At 36.8% G+C, this 16,044-nt stretch overlaps 2 non-coding genes across 2 annotated transcripts; one reads left to right on the forward strand and one right to left on the reverse strand.

The window, feature by feature from the left end:
- Window positions 1-7,743: 7,743 nt before the first annotated feature.
- Window positions 7,744-7,815, reverse strand: Trnam-cau (transfer RNA methionine (anticodon CAU)). The gene has a single exon. It is a non-coding gene; the product is annotated as a tRNA-Met (tRNA).
- A 913-nt stretch (window positions 7,816-8,728) lies between these two features.
- Window positions 8,729-8,801, forward strand: Trnav-cac (transfer RNA valine (anticodon CAC)). Its single transcript has one exon. It is a non-coding gene; the product is annotated as a tRNA-Val (tRNA).
- The last annotated feature ends 7,243 nt before the right edge of the window (window positions 8,802-16,044 follow it).

Raw genomic sequence — 16,044 nt, forward strand, 5'->3', positions numbered from 1 at the left:
TCCTCTGCTTCGTCATTATCGTCACCGGACGACCGCTTCCGACCTTCCGCTCTACGTTCAGGGAACTCAGGATACGATATACCGTACTGACAGGTACATTTTATTCCTTAAAATGTGCCACCGTGAACTTTTTTCCTTGCTGGAAATGCGTTTCGTAGAACCGTACAACGTTCTTGTGAGAGCATCGCGACAAAGTTGCGTCGAACAGCAGACCACGGCCCTTACTCAAACATTCACTGACATTTTTTTGAAGAAAATACATTATGTTATTAATAAAAAATACTGAAATCGATGAAAAAAAAATTTTTTTTTATATGTGATTGAAAAAATTCTCATTTTTTTTTAACACCCGTTATGCCGAAGGGAAAAGTCCTCACGGAGAGAGAAGAGAGACAAAACGATGCATTTCACCAAGAAAATGTTGGTATCAGAAAAATTTCTCGTCGGATTGAACGATCCGATCAAGTAGTGCTCACTCATTTGGTGAATTTGGCGAAATCGAAACTCTCTGACCGGGATAAGCGGGAAATAACTAGAACAGGTTCGAATACCTCACAATCGCATGTGCATGAAAATCAAATCAAATTTTGGTAAAAAATCCTCACATAAAGTGGGCTTAAAAGGTCAAAACTCCTCATCTTACACCATCTCACATCGGAGGACGTCTGAGTTTTACCAAAGCTCACATGAACCGACAGTGGGACATGGTATGTTGTGACAAAAAATGTTTCCAAAGGAATACACTTTGCTATATACCACAACGAAGAGTTCTTCAATGTATAGGTTATCTTCATTGACGAAAGCACAAGTTCAATTTGGATTTGGAGCTTTCACATCATTCAAGGATTACACACATGTTCTGGAATCTTCTCTTCTACCGTTTTGACGTAGGACTACGTCTTTCATTTCTATACCAGGGTGTAAAATCAAAGTTTCGAAAACGAAAGCGTTACGCCGGAGACCGAGATTTTGAGCGTTAATAGCTCCTAAACAACTGAACGAAATGGTATGATAAACACTGCATTCGAAAGATAAAATGTCTACGCGTTATATACTTGTTACTTTTTGATCCAAAAACTTGTTTCAATAGTCTTAAAATTGCTTTCAAAACAGGCTATTGAATTCACCAATCGGTATATAAGCGAGCGGCGCTCGGAAATCCACTCAGTTCTAATTGAACAGCGATTGGAGCATGTTGTTGCTGTTGTGGTGAAGCTCTTCATGAAAGCTCTATCATGAAAGCGCGGATGAACGGTGTCACCAAGAGCCTGTTTGTGCACCCTAGGCCAGAAGGGAATCTATCAGGAGGAGAGTGATGCCACAAACGGTTCCCTGGGAAGCAATCGCTACACACACATACACGCGCGGCTATTAACAGGTGGTTATCGAGTTGGCATTAACCACTGGTGGGCTTCCAGTATCGAGGAAAATGTGGAAATATCTAATCGTTACTGAAAATAATCTGCCAGTTCCTTTGGGAATTTTCAAAATATATTCATGTTAAAGAGTTTATTTGAATGTTTTCTTTCCATGTAACACTGTGATCAAATACATTTGGTTTTGTGGTTTTTCAATCAATCGCAATTAACAGGATAGCTTCAGAAGATTATTCTTCCCCATCAGTAGGATATTTCCGTATCCAATATTGTATGCGCCCGCAATCGATTATTGCTCAGTCGTCGAAAGTTCCGAGCTCAGAGAGTTCATTCCCCTCTCGTTTGCCTTCCAAATTGCCATCGTAAACCACACCTTCTCTCGATTCAATCACACACAAAAAGCATACTTAAGCGATATTCTGGTGGTGAGACACATTCATTTTTCGTGAGGACATCGACAAGACAACATCGTTGCCTAACGTGCTGGAGGAGATGGACGGCGAAGGATCGACACATACATGCGCAGAACTCTTTCCGTTAGGATGCCATTCAGCATCGAGAAAGTTCCGGAAAGATCTAATCATTGCTGGAAAATAATCTGCCAGTTCCTTTGGGAATTTTCAAAATATATTCATGTGAAAGAGTTTAATTGAATGTTTTCTATCCATGTAACAATGTGACCAAATATGTTTCAATCAAGTGCAATTAACAGGTGGTTATCGAGTTGGTATTAACCACTGGTGGGCTTCCAGTATCGAGGAAAATGTGGAAATATCTAATCGTTACTGAAAATAATCTGCCAGTTCCTCTGGGAATTTTCAAAATATATTCATGTGAAAGAGTTTAATTGAATGTTTTCTATCCATGTAACACTGTGACCAAATACATTTGGTTTTGTGGTTTTTCAATCAATCGCAATCAACAGGATAGCTTCTGAAGATTATTCTTCCCCATCAGTAGGATATTTCCGTATCCAATATTGGATGCATAAAACCTTGTGCCTCCAACGTAACGCTCTCGTTTTCGAAGTTCTCCAAATATTCATTCATTCAGAATGAATTCAGATTCAACATCGTACAAATGATCTCTAAATCAACGATAGTCCTACGTCACCCTTGCGGTTATACCATAGATATAACCCACTTCCTGTTTTTGCGTGGATATCGTCACAAAAAAAATCACATTCCAACAAAACAACGCTTCTATTCATACCAGCAAGTAAACCAAGCTAAGCCATTCAGCAGAAATTGGTAAATAGTATTCCAACACTAATTTTCAAGGTTATTAGTCGAAATGGCAAGGTTACCAATTATTGACATGTAAATCAGCCTGTCGTTTTGAATTTTTCATAGATAATAATAATGATTTTTGAAGTGGTCTTATAGAAACTGGACAGCTGAAATTATCATATTTAAGCACAATAAATAAACATACAACTCTTTTGAACGGAATTGACGTTAAATATACTTTATTCTAAGCAGTCTACAATGTATGAATGTATCTTGTTGAAATTCTAACTGTTTGTGTTGCAACGAAATAGAATCCAGGGTGGTCTTATAGAAGTTGTGCAGAGTGTATATAGAAATCAAAGACGAAGTCCTACGTCAAAATTACTTTGAACTGACGAATAGAAATTTGAGCTTTTCAGCAAGAAACGGCGTGAAATAATGTAGCGGAAGGATGATGAAGGATTGCAGGAATGCCATTTGCAGGCTACATTCAAGCACGGAGGAATTGAGGCGAATGAACTGCGAAGTTTAAAGCCTCTCAAAGTTCATGCTCATTTCCAAGTAAAGTAAACTTTCCTAGTATTTACTTGAGTTCGTATGAATAACGGTTACATTACTGATTTCGTTTTCGAATTTTGAACATAGCTTTTACTTTGTCAAACATCTGTCAGTAGATTGTTTTGGCTTGTGATCCGCAAAGTAATTATAATACCAGGTATATTACTTTCCAATTCGTCTATGTAGTGGGAGACAAAAAAAAAAGGAAAAAGGCAGTTTTAAGACCATCGATCGAATGACTTATCTATTGGAAAACGATATAAAAATATTCTGCTTCCTTTGACACTTTCAGTTCTGCTATTGTTCCGGCATCGCGGGACTTTGAACTTCGATATTTTGCTGAAGTAAACAAAAAGGGATCACAATAATATTAAAGAAGGATCACATAAAAACTAGTTTTGCAACGTTGCACCTCTGGTTTCCGCATAGTTGGACAGAAAAAATCTTGGTAAAAAATTACGTTTTCGTGACTAAACCTATACAACTGCTTCAAATTGTCGCTATTTCCCTCCCTGCGTAGTTTGTAAGTTTTGAAAATTCGATTTTTCGCAAATGCAACACCGATGCTACAAACTAGTGGGAACGGTATGTTTGACGCGTCATAGTACATGTTAATTTGTTGAACTATGAGCGCCAGGCAGCAATTAATATAAATCGGATAATATATTAAAACGAATGAAAGTGTTTTCAGACGCAAAGTATGCTCAAGAGCACACTTGATAATTGCGAAGTAAATACTTGATAAATGCTGATTTATTCATACAAAATCAGGCAAACTTTCATTTTCGAAAAGTAAATACTTCGTTTTTACTTTTATTCATGCCAAACGTAGTAAAAACTCAATCTCACTACTCGACTGCTCGATTCATGTAAAGTTAAGCTGTTTTTATTCATATGACCTATTGTTTATATTGCTTTAATATCGATGGCTAACAATCCCGCACATCTCTAACTATCATAACATGAAGGAACGAGGGGTTACTCAAAGTTTTTGAGTGATTTTAATATAATTTTTTGGGGGTGGGTTTTTATTTCTGTCAACGTATATTTGCACACATTAAAGAAGTCATGTGAAGGAGTAAACAGAATCTAAGAATAGTGGTAAAACTTGTTAATTATTTGAAGGAGTAATAGTTAACCCACAATTCTACGTACTATCGTAGTTTTTGATAAAATAGTACCGAAATTGAGAAAAATTTTTAAACAACCAAGGTGGTCTTTTTTATGTCTATCACTGTTAAAAAAAAATAAACAAATGAACAAGAAAATAAATAATGAAATGGATGAAAACTGTGTCTCATGTGCTCATGTATTTTTAGAAAACGTGGTTTCTTCGTGCCAATAAATCAATCAGAACGTGGAATTTTTGATTAGATTAATTTTGATATTTTTTAGATATATAATTTCCAGTGATGCACAGAAATATGTTCAATCGACGGATACGAAGATCTTTGTGACGTATTAAGTCTATATTCGAATTGAGCTGCGGTTACGTTGGATCCGAATTCGAAACGTCATGTTTTTCGTTACATGTTCAGTTTTTAGATTTACATTTTACACCCTACACATTCCGCAAGGTAGTCCTACTCAAAAAAGACGGGTGGGTAATGTCGGGTACATAACCGGAGAGACGTAGGACTACACCAAGGGGTGTCCATTATTCGAATATCATGGAGCACAGATCCCAGAATGATCAACTTTTCATGTACAAAATTACAGAACAAAATCAAAGGATGAAATAAAACCTCAGCACTCAGCAAACGTTTAGATTCAAATAACAAAAAATCAAAATTTGTCGTGCAAATGTTGCAGGGGTTATTGTTCATCCGCCAACGAACACAAACTTGATGGCAAGCATATCTTAATAGGAATTTACCGTCTGGTATCGAGATATAATTGGGCTTTGCACTCCTCATGAATAACTGTGTTCTACTAGTCAAGTCCTTCATTTGATACCCATATTGATGGGATTTAGAGAAAATATGTAATCCGCCATTTTGTAGTGGCGGCCATTTTGGATTTACATTTTTCATAAATAACTGTGTTCTACTAGTAAATCCCTTTCATTTGATACCCATATTGATGGGGCTTTGAGAAAATATGTAATCCGCCGTTTTGTAGCGGTCGCCATCTTGGATTTTTAAGATTATGAAATATGCAGTTTTATAATGACTGCAGAGATAAAGGTGTGTTCCAAATTTCAGATCAATCGGTCAACAGGAAAGGGATCAAATTTCAATTAATGTGGTACAGCGCCATAGACAAACATGTTACATACAAACATACAAATATGTCACAGCTAAATAAAACCGTTTAAAAACTCAAGCATTCTATCAAATCGAGCGCGATTAGCCACTTCACCCGGCACGACGCTTCCACCGCTTTTAACACACTTCGATAGGCTCGCCTGCTTCACATCCCATTGAAACTCCTGTCTTTCACTCTTGCGGTATCGCACTGCATACTTCTTCTTCTTCTTCTTCTTATATGGCACTAACGTTCCTAGAGGAACTCCGCCGTCTCAACATAATATTACTTGCGTCATTTTCATTAGTACTTAGTTGAGATTTCTATGCCAAATAACACGCCTTGAATGCATTCTGAGTGGCAAGCTCTAGAATACGCGTGACCACAGTGCAAGTCAGAGGAAATTTCTTTGAAGAAAAATTTCCCCGACCAGAACGGGAATCGAACCCGAACCCCCGGCATGCTAGGTTTGACGCTAACCTCTCGGCCACGGGAGCACATCGCACTGCATACATCCCCGGCAAATGCAGCAATCTCTTATGCTGGAAATCAATTTCAAGATAGTGTCTTTCCTACTTGACGTCCGATGATAGAATGTGGCCAAGCCCCACCATCGTTCACTTTATATAGTCATATAGTTAACGTTGTATATTCATTTATAATCTCTTTTTTGTCCCCCTCCTTCACCTTGTCCATACGTTTCGCCCGTACAGTGCAGACAAAATGTATGGGAAAGAAGAGAATTCTTTCTTCCAATTTTTCAGCAATTTGAACTTTATATGAGCTGAAAACCCGTAATGTGTAGCATATAAACAATTGCTGAGGATATTTCCTATCAATGTGTGTATTTGGAACCAACATCCATTCATTAATTGAGGAGGTATTAGCGTTCAAAAACTGAACACTTTTTCACACCGAAGTATTGAAATGAGCCCCTATATTGAAAGGTTAAACGTAGTCCTACGTAAAAAAACACCAGAAAAGTTCCGTTTCATTGTCAATACAGGAAACTATTCATCCCATGTAGAAGAATCTCTGGAAAAAAGTAGATGGGTCCGAGGCTAGGGGCACGGACGGAATTTTGACATAGGACTGTGATTGTATGTAGTAATTGCATTTGAAATGAGTTTTTGCATTGTTCAAAATCTGTAATTTTTCCTTTTTTTAATACATCAAATGGAAGCCCTGAAAAAACCGTTTCCTGTATGAACTTGTATCCTTTACGGGCTAGATGAGATAACGTGGTAGAATCCGAAACCACATTCTGTTCGAAAACGTACACAAAAATACCATCAAAGCCATTACTACCCTTTCCTTCTGTTTATTCAACGATGTAGAAGATTTTTCGTTTTCAAACACAAATCTAAATTGTTAAAAACTACATAAATATAAACATAAGAAAAATAAATCTATAACTACAGAAATATATTATGGATAAAAATCTCATTTTTATCATTTTCTCCTTCGTTGTCACGTTGTCCAGAACATTGTATGTAGGGGGTTGTAATAACTTTATAGCCAGGTGATGTATATCGAGTATCCTATGGCCATGAGCCCTCTCTTGGGAAGTTCGTGTAGTTGCTGTAGTTAACTGATCTCATTGGGTACTAAGTTCTGCTTATGTAAAGGAAAGAGAAAGGAGAATGGGCAAGTGCATTCGAGGAAGTGAAGCGGGCTTCTAAGGAAAACATATATGGGGAATATGATATTAAGATCGCGACTACTCAAGCTATCATAATCTGATATGCGTGAGTATACCCTTTCGAATTTCTAAATCAGCAGCCATTTAAATTCATTAATTACATTTTTATTATATAACCAAACAACATGCTCGATATTATAACATCCTCCAGCATCCTACAATCTTTCAAGAATATCCCTCCATTGATTCTTTCAACTGATAAATGCCCAATATCGGCAAATGGAGAATAACTCGCATCAATTCACATTGTTAGCTAACGCCGGATTGTAGGCAAAAACATTGCTCGTTGCATCGGGGAGAAAAGCGAGTGGTTAGTGTAATAGAAAGAAAACATACCCCTTTTAATCGTCAAATTGTTAACTTTTTTCACTATATTCACTGTTCATGTCTTAAGCAAAAAAAATGCTGCATGAATTTCCTGTCTAATGGTATACAACACAACATATGTCGCAATAACGATTTTGAGTAATATGCGTTTGAAAACCCTTAATGAATCGTTACATTTTTCGTATTGTTACCCCCCTATATAGAAATCAAAGACATAGTCCTATGTCAAAAACCTTGCCTTAAATCCTACACGGATATTCAACATTTTCAAACCGCTATAGTATTTCTGCATTCTTTAAAAAGATAGCAGAGCGTAGTTTCGATCCACGGACCTCTGGGTTATGGGCCCAGCACGCTTCCACTGCGCCACTCTGCTGCTTATTGTTCAAATCTTGCACGCGCTATACATATCTGACCCTTATCGTTCATTACTCTTTGCGTTATGTAAATCATTTACCCCCATTTCAGGCGCAATTCATCTATCACACTTGCTGGCGCTTCAATTTTCCGCCGAGTCCAGTATGACAAATTGCCCCGGGTGATCATCAAGATTGGTACATAAAATACCTCCCACCCCGAGATGGTCTGCTATTAATTTTCGCCTTTGTTTTCGCGGAAATTGTTCCGGAAAACAACCGATTATGACAGAGTGGGATGGGTCACGGTTTCAGGGGGCTGTTGTTGTGGAATCTGTAGTTCAATAGCCTGCTACTGTCGGACCGAACGGGTGGAGGGGGAACTCTTTGCTAAAAATTGTGCGCAACACTTTGGGCCGCCTGAGTTTTACGATGCTGCTGCAGCCGCCCGTTTGGTTCTGCCTGGGGATGCCGTAAATGTTGTGCCAAACTGACCACCAACTGACAATAAGTGTTTCGCTATAGCACTGAAAGCATTTTTGTTTGTTTCTGCTCAACGTTTTGCTCCAATTGGAAGCGTTTTCTGCCTCCGAGAAGAAACTCGTTCGGGAAATCATGGTAATGGATGGGAGAACCAACCCGTCTTCAATAGGCAGCGTGAGACGTGCCTAAGATGCAAGATGTGAGAAAAGATGAGGTGGAAGCATAGCAGTGCCCATGCTGATGTGAGTTATAATTTATTAATGAAGCGATTCGTGAACCATATTGTTGTGTTTTGATATGCAGGGGTGTGTAAAGGTATCGAAACACTAAACATGAATTTGTTACAGCATCCGTCGAAGGATATGAACATAAAGTAAATGTTGGATGTTAGTAAAATAAAATACATGACGACATCAGTGTCGAATGTTTAATGACTAGCAAAATATGTCTGTTTCCGTAGTGTAGTGGTTATCACGTCTGCTTCACACGCAGAAGGTCCCCGGTTCGAACCCGGGCGGAAACATTTTTTTTACTTATTCGTGTCACGTTGTGAACAATTTTTTATTTGTCTCAATTAATTGCGCCATTTCAACTAATTGCTGGGCCAACTTACCACTCGTTTTCGAGGACACGCGCACGAACACTGTTGAACCCTATTCGTGCGATTATAGCGATTACAGTGATCCATCATCGTTAATTGGTTGTGACACTTTCTCCGGTCGTCAGAAACAACATCGTTCAGTGATGAATAACCCTCCCTACCCTATCCTGCCGCCGATTGATGTAGGTCGGTTGCATTCGCTCGGTATTGGGATGGATTTTCCTAGATCCGCCGGTACCGGAGTTTCATCCTCTTTGTATGGTGTGGGAAGCGAACAGGAAGAGAAAGAAATGAAAGCTGTGTATAAATTTCCAAGGAAACGACCGGAGGCAGCTTCTTCAATATTGTGCTGTACCCTTTACACTTTTCGCTGTTTACACTCCGTCACCCGTTGAGCTTATTCCTGGTTTTCGGAAAGTGAGAAAGGACTTTATTTATAGTATCACCAGGAAAACTAATTTAGTTAGAAGTTTTTCATCCACCTTCCGTCGATTTTTTTTCTCAATTCTCTATTCGCTCTGTGTCATGCACAATTTTCCCTTTCTTCTTCCTATGTTCGAATCCGTTGGGAACCCACTTTCTGTTGTGTACCGGTTTTAATGAGATTAAACCTGGGGAGGAAGTTTACGGGATCATCACGCTCTGCCTCACCCGGAGACAGCACATTCCAGCGGGGTGCGCACTATGAAATCAAATTACTTTCTTCACTATTCTTATCTCTTGCAGGATTCGTTCACGCGTCTCCGTCGGCGCTGTCTCTAGGCGTTGTCGATGGAGGCTGGCGCGAATCTATTGGACTTAATGAAAGTAAAATTTACTGCTCTATCAGGCTTCGGGTTTAATTTAGCTCGTTAGTTGCCGTCGTTTATGGTTCGCGCCTGATGGCCGTTTACGTTCCTCACGTTGTTACCATCCGGATACAGTCAGAGTCAGGATGTTTCCACCTGGCAGTTGGATGGGAGAAAAATTATACACCGAGGGATTGAATTATGTCTGGTAGGGTGAATATGAAATGAAAATATATATTTGTTGAAATGTCATGAAGAAAGACAAGCGGCGCTAACAAGACTTATGGGAATTGAAAGAAAGCTCAGCAAATGTAAAAGCTATACAAATGAAAATGATATTACCTTGATGGGGTTTTGTCACATGTTGCACTAGAAGTTATAACAATATTTAAGGTTGTGAGGATCTTTTCTTCTCATCCAATTTAATTTCGTTGCCTCGAACTTCTTTTGTAGTATCATTATTTCTATTTTTTCAAAAATATGCGAGTATGGTATTTTTTGGAGAAAGAAAAACAACTTGAGAAGGAATTAGGAAAAAAATCGTTGTTTCACCCTTTGACCACCAGAACTACAGTGCGAAAATTCCTTATAAACACACTTATAAATGTATATTTCATTATACCTTAAGCCTATTCTCAATATTTATGTTCAGTAACGTCCTGTGCTCTCGTAGCCTAGTGGTTAGCGTCCCACATTATCATGTCGGGGACTCGAGTTCGATTCCCGTTCTGGCCGGGGGATTTTTGTGGTCACGCGTATTCTAGACTTTGCCACTCCAGAATACAGTGGAACCTCCATTATCCGCGATAAAACATAGTTTTCATGCTGAATTATCCTTTGTTTGTGTTTGAATCTCATTTTTAGTACTTTTTTGCATTATCCGCAATTTTCGTCATCCGCACTGATTTTGCCAGACTATTCCGTGGATAATCGAGGTTCTACTGTACATTTAAGGCGTGTTTTTCGGCATAGAAATCTCAACTAAGTACCATAAACCGGGGGCAAATTGATCACTATTTTCAGAAAAATGTGAATATTTCCGATTGTTTTAGTTAGATTAATACCCAATTATTTTTAAAATCAGTACTGGTGCTAAGGTCCCAAAATGTTATGGAATGCTTTGTTCAAAAAAAAAATCCTTAAGCGTTAATTTGAAAAATTTTGGGCGGAAAATTTCCAAATGTAGCTTCGGGGTGAAATTGATCAATCTATGTTTTTCAGGATTTTCTAGTGTAATATGCACAAATATGTATAGAAAATCAGTTATTTCTTCACCTACGGTCATTTAAATGATAATTCAAGGGTTTGAGAATACAAAAACCTGATTGAATTCCTGATTCGGTTCTGGTCATTCGTGGTGCTTTTTTGTAAACTTGTTTTTTCTTACTTGATTGAATGGTAATTACAAGTATTTGATTACTTATTCAACTCATCAAATATCGGCTGTGAATTAATATGTTTAGTGTTTATAAATATTGCTTTGATGTGTTGAAAATATGTTTCTTTACCATAGATGAAATGGGAACGAAAATGCTTTCCAGAATAATATTAATTTTCATGCAAATTAATAAGTGATTTGTTGTGAAACATTGACAAAAGAATGGTCGGATGGTTATTGAACATGTCAGATTAAAAAAGTTTAGAATTGAATTGCATAATACCTCTGAAAATTTCTATATGTTTTCAGTAGTACGTTTGATCAATTTCACCCCAGTGATCAATTTGCCGCCGGATGACGGTATTACTAATAAAAATGACGCTTAATTAAATAACGAACACATATTTTTGGAAAAATAGTCTTATAAGTGCACTTCATATTTGATTATCGATATAACTATTGACGAATTGCATGTTAACTCGTCTAAGGAGTTGGCAGCTCCATCTCAGATAGTAGTGAAACGTTGTGGGTTTAAAGACATGAGTCATTTAAGCAAATTTGCATACTTGAAATATTCGAATAACAATAAGACTACTTTTTGGATAAAGCCATTTTTTTTCTAATTTTTTAACAAAATTTTATAACTCAAAAACTATGATTCCTACAAAATTCTTGTCAAAGCATAAAATCTCGGAAATTGTTTAAATTTTTACAAAAAAATTTGAAAAAATTTCGCAGACAAAAAAGTTATTTTTTTCGAACAACAACTTTTTCATGAATTTTGTAGGTATCATAGTTTTTAAGTTTTGAATTTTTGTAAAAATTCAAGAAGGAAAATTTGGCTTTTCCAAAAAGTTGTCTCATTATTTTTCGGATATTTCAAGTATGCAAAGTTGCTTTAATGACCCATGTCTTTACACTCACAATTTTTCAGTGCTATCTGATATGGTGCTGCCAACGGCCAATCGAGTTGGCATGAAATTCGTCAATTGTAACAATTCAAACGAGGAAATTGGATTTTCGTGGGAAGTGGAAATTTTTTTCTTTGTCGCAAACCAATTCTTTTATTTTTTCGTGTGGGTGACCATTTCCATTTTAGGGTGATACGAAAAATCAATTTTTTTCTCTTTTTTCCAAAAATGCCTTTTTTCATTATTCATAACTTTTGAACTACTACACTGATTGAGATGATCGATATATCAAATTAAAGCCAATTAGCTTGTCTTTTTTGGAAAAATACAGCAGTTGCAGAAAGTTTGAATAATGTTTTCGTTATTATTGTTTGTATTTGTTTTTAATAGTTTTCATGGTCTCGGGACACATATGTATATATATAAATATATATATCTTCTTCTTGGATGGCTCTAACGTTCCAGTGGAACTTTTGCCTTCTCAACGTAGCATTACTTGCGTCATTTTTATTAGTAATACTTGTTTGAGATTTCTATGCCGAATAACACGCCTCAAATGTACTCTGGAGTGGCAAGCTCTAGAATACGCGTGACCACAGTGCAAGCCGGAAAAATTTTCTTTGACGAAAAATCCCCCGGCCAGAACGAGAATCGAACCCGAACCCCCGGCATGATAGTGTGGGACGCTAACCACTCGACCACGGGAATGAAATTTGGCATGTGGAGGTTTTAGGGTGCAATAAATGAATCTATGGTGGTTAGATACGCCTCACCCCTCTCTTAAGGGGTTGAGAGGGGGTGGGGGTCTGGTTCTGCCAAATAAATTAAACAAGAATTTTAGCATTACTCAAGAATTAATCAAGCAAATAAAACCAAATTTGGCATGTAACGTAACGGAGAAACATGTTATTTGCAAGTGGTTGAAAAATCTTGAACGAGAATTGTGTCTGAAAATAATCTGATATTATAATATCGAGTTTTGGTAGTAGTACAAGGAAATTTTTAGTAAAAGGTAATCTTAAAGGGTAAATATCAATCAATGAATAATTCTGCGATTGGACCCATGAACAGAGCTTAGTAAGAAAACGTGGATGTGATAACGAAAAATAAATTTTGGGCGGGACGAAGTTTGCCGGGTCAGCTAGCTCTGAATAAAAATGGATTTTGTTTTCGTAATTATTGATTATATTTGTGTTTTATAGCTTACATCGTTTTGGGACCAAGGGCGCCATATTTTTTTATATTTTTTCCTGAAAGCTGAGATTTTTTCACATTATATATCCGAATACCAGAGGGGTGTTATTTTTCATTTTTAAGTTATGATTTTTCAAAATTAACATGTTTATAGTTTTCGTTCAATATTTCTATGTGACTGGATGTATGTAACTATAATGCAATTAATTGGCAAGTGTGTTATTTTTTTCAAAAAAGGCTAGCTTATAGGCTACAATTTGATATGTCGATCATCTGAATCGCTCCAGTAGTTCAAAAGTAATACATTTTTGACCAAAGTCATTTTTGGGAAAAAAGGGAAAAATTATTTTCTGGACCATCGGGTAACTTTGAAAAATCATAACTCAAAAACGCCTCTCTGATTTCGAGACATGTTATGTGAAAAATCCTCAGCTTTCCATAAAGAATATAAAAAAATATATCGCCCTTGGTCCCGAGACCATGAAAACTATAAAAAACAAATACAATCGTTAATAACGAAACCAAAATTAACATTTTGTGCAACTCTGGTATTTTTAAAAAAAAGGGTCAGCTAATTGGCTTTAATTTGATATATCGATCATTTAAATCGGCTCAGTAGTTCAAAAGTTAGGAATTTTTGAGAAATGTCGAACCCGAACACAAATCTAAAATGGCTGCCACAACAAGATGACGATATATGATTTTTTAAACGGTTTTATTTAGCTTCACCCGTTCGTAGTACAGTAAAACCTGTTTTTGTGCGGTTTTTTTTTTGTGCGAATTTTTTTTGGATCAAGATGGCGGCCGCTACAAAATGGCGAATTACATATTTTCACAAAACCCTATCAATATGGGTATCAAATGAAAGGGCTTGACTAGTAGAACACAGTTATTCATGAAAAATGTAAATCCAAGATGGTCGTCGCTACAAAATGACAGCATACCTATTTTCACAAAACCCCATCAATATGGGTATAAAATGGAAGGGCCTGACTAGTAGAACACAGTTATTTATCTTCTTTTCTTGAATGGCGTTAACGTTCCCTGTGGAACTTTTGCCGTCTCAACGTATGCATTAACTAGCGTCATTCATTAATACTTATACCGAGGGGCAAGCTCTAGAATACGCGTGACCACAGTTCAAGTCGAAGGAAATTTCTCTGACGAAAAATCCCTCCGGCCAGAACGGGGATCGAACCCGAACACCCGGCATGATAATGTGAGACGCTAACCACTCGGCCACGGGTGCACAATTATTTATGAAAAATGTAAATCTAACATGGCAGATTACATATTTTCACAAAACTATATCAATATGGGTATCAAATGAAAGGGCTTGACTAGCAGAACACAGTTATTTATGGAAAATGTAAATCCAAGATTTCGGCCGCTACAAAATGGCGGATCACATATTTTCTCAAAACCCTTTCAATATGGGTATCAAATGAAAGTGCGACTAGTAGAACGCAGTTGATCTTGAAAAATCCAAATCCAATATGGCCGCAGTCCTCGAATGAACAATTACTTTTTAATGGTTTCATTCAGCTTGACCTGTTCGTATGTATGTTTGAATGTTTGTAGGGTTGTCCCACATTAATAGAAATTTAACCCCGTTCTTGATGGCTGATTGATTTGAAATTGTAACACACCTTTCATTCTACTGTCATTATAAAACTGTGTAGTCCATTATTTTGAAAATCTCAATTTAGCCGTTGTAAAAAATGGCTGAATGGCTTGACTTGGAACACTACATTATGAACAACATAAATTCACAAAAAGTCGCCTCCACAAAATGGTCGACTAGAATATAGAATATAGTACATCATCTAAATATTCCGAAGAAAATTAGGTAAGAAATATAAATAAAAATAAAGTTGAATGGTTTTATTGTAGAGAAGTATACTAATCATACTATAAAATGAAAAAGTTAAAAAAAACTTTTTAAGTTAAACGGTTTAATGTACTATAAGCAAGAAAATAATTAGACAAGTAGTAGTTAATAGTTATCTCATCCCTTCCTTCATTAAGGGCAATGGGGCAATGATGTAGGCAATGATGAGACTAAAATAAAATCGTGGTGCACGTCGCATTTCCATTATCCACAGATAGTTGTTTCATCATATGCATCATATGATACCCTGGATCAACAGAGAATTTTCAAATCAAAACACGAATATGCTTCGTTTGACTACAACAAACGTTGTTCGGAGGTATGAATTGTTAGAATTCGTTCAAACAAAAACAGAAATACGAAAAGTGAATAATATTGGAGCCAAAACAAGAATGAGGACTATTAGTTCATTTGAAGGCGTGTTAACACTTTAAGGACCGGGAAGAAATCTATAAGACATACGCCTGGGACCGCACGTTCTGACTTGTGTGAAGTTGTTTGCTTTGCTTGCAAGTTGTTAAGAGGCTTTAAATGAATAATGAATTATTTCAGTTGAAATCTTTAGAGGCGAATGAACTGAAAAGTTTAAAGCCTCTTTAATCCAACATCATCATCATCAGTTGAAATAAATTGATTGTTTATCAGGTAACAACATTCAGAATCATGCTCATTAGATAGAGAATTGAATCATTCACCTTTTCACATAATTCATTTTTTTCTTGAAAAAAGTTATAGACTGAAACGTGAGCATAGGAAAATATTAGGCTGTCAAAAAAGTCCTGCGGTATTTCCGCGAGGTGTTGTTGTAAGCGCGTAGTTCTAGTTGTATTCATTGTATCGAGTCATACTATAGCTTGTTGGAAAGGTATAATATAGTCCTTGACAGTGTTTTGTTTGGTTAAGTCGTTCGTAAATATGGAGCACAATAAAGAGAAAATCCGACATATTTTACAGTACTACTATGACAAAGGCAAAAATGCATCTCAAGCTGCCAATAAAATTT

This window comes from Toxorhynchites rutilus, chromosome 3 (assembly GCF_029784135.1).
Source record: "Toxorhynchites rutilus septentrionalis strain SRP chromosome 3, ASM2978413v1, whole genome shotgun sequence".
Taxonomy (NCBI): Eukaryota; Metazoa; Arthropoda; class Insecta; order Diptera; family Culicidae; genus Toxorhynchites; species Toxorhynchites rutilus.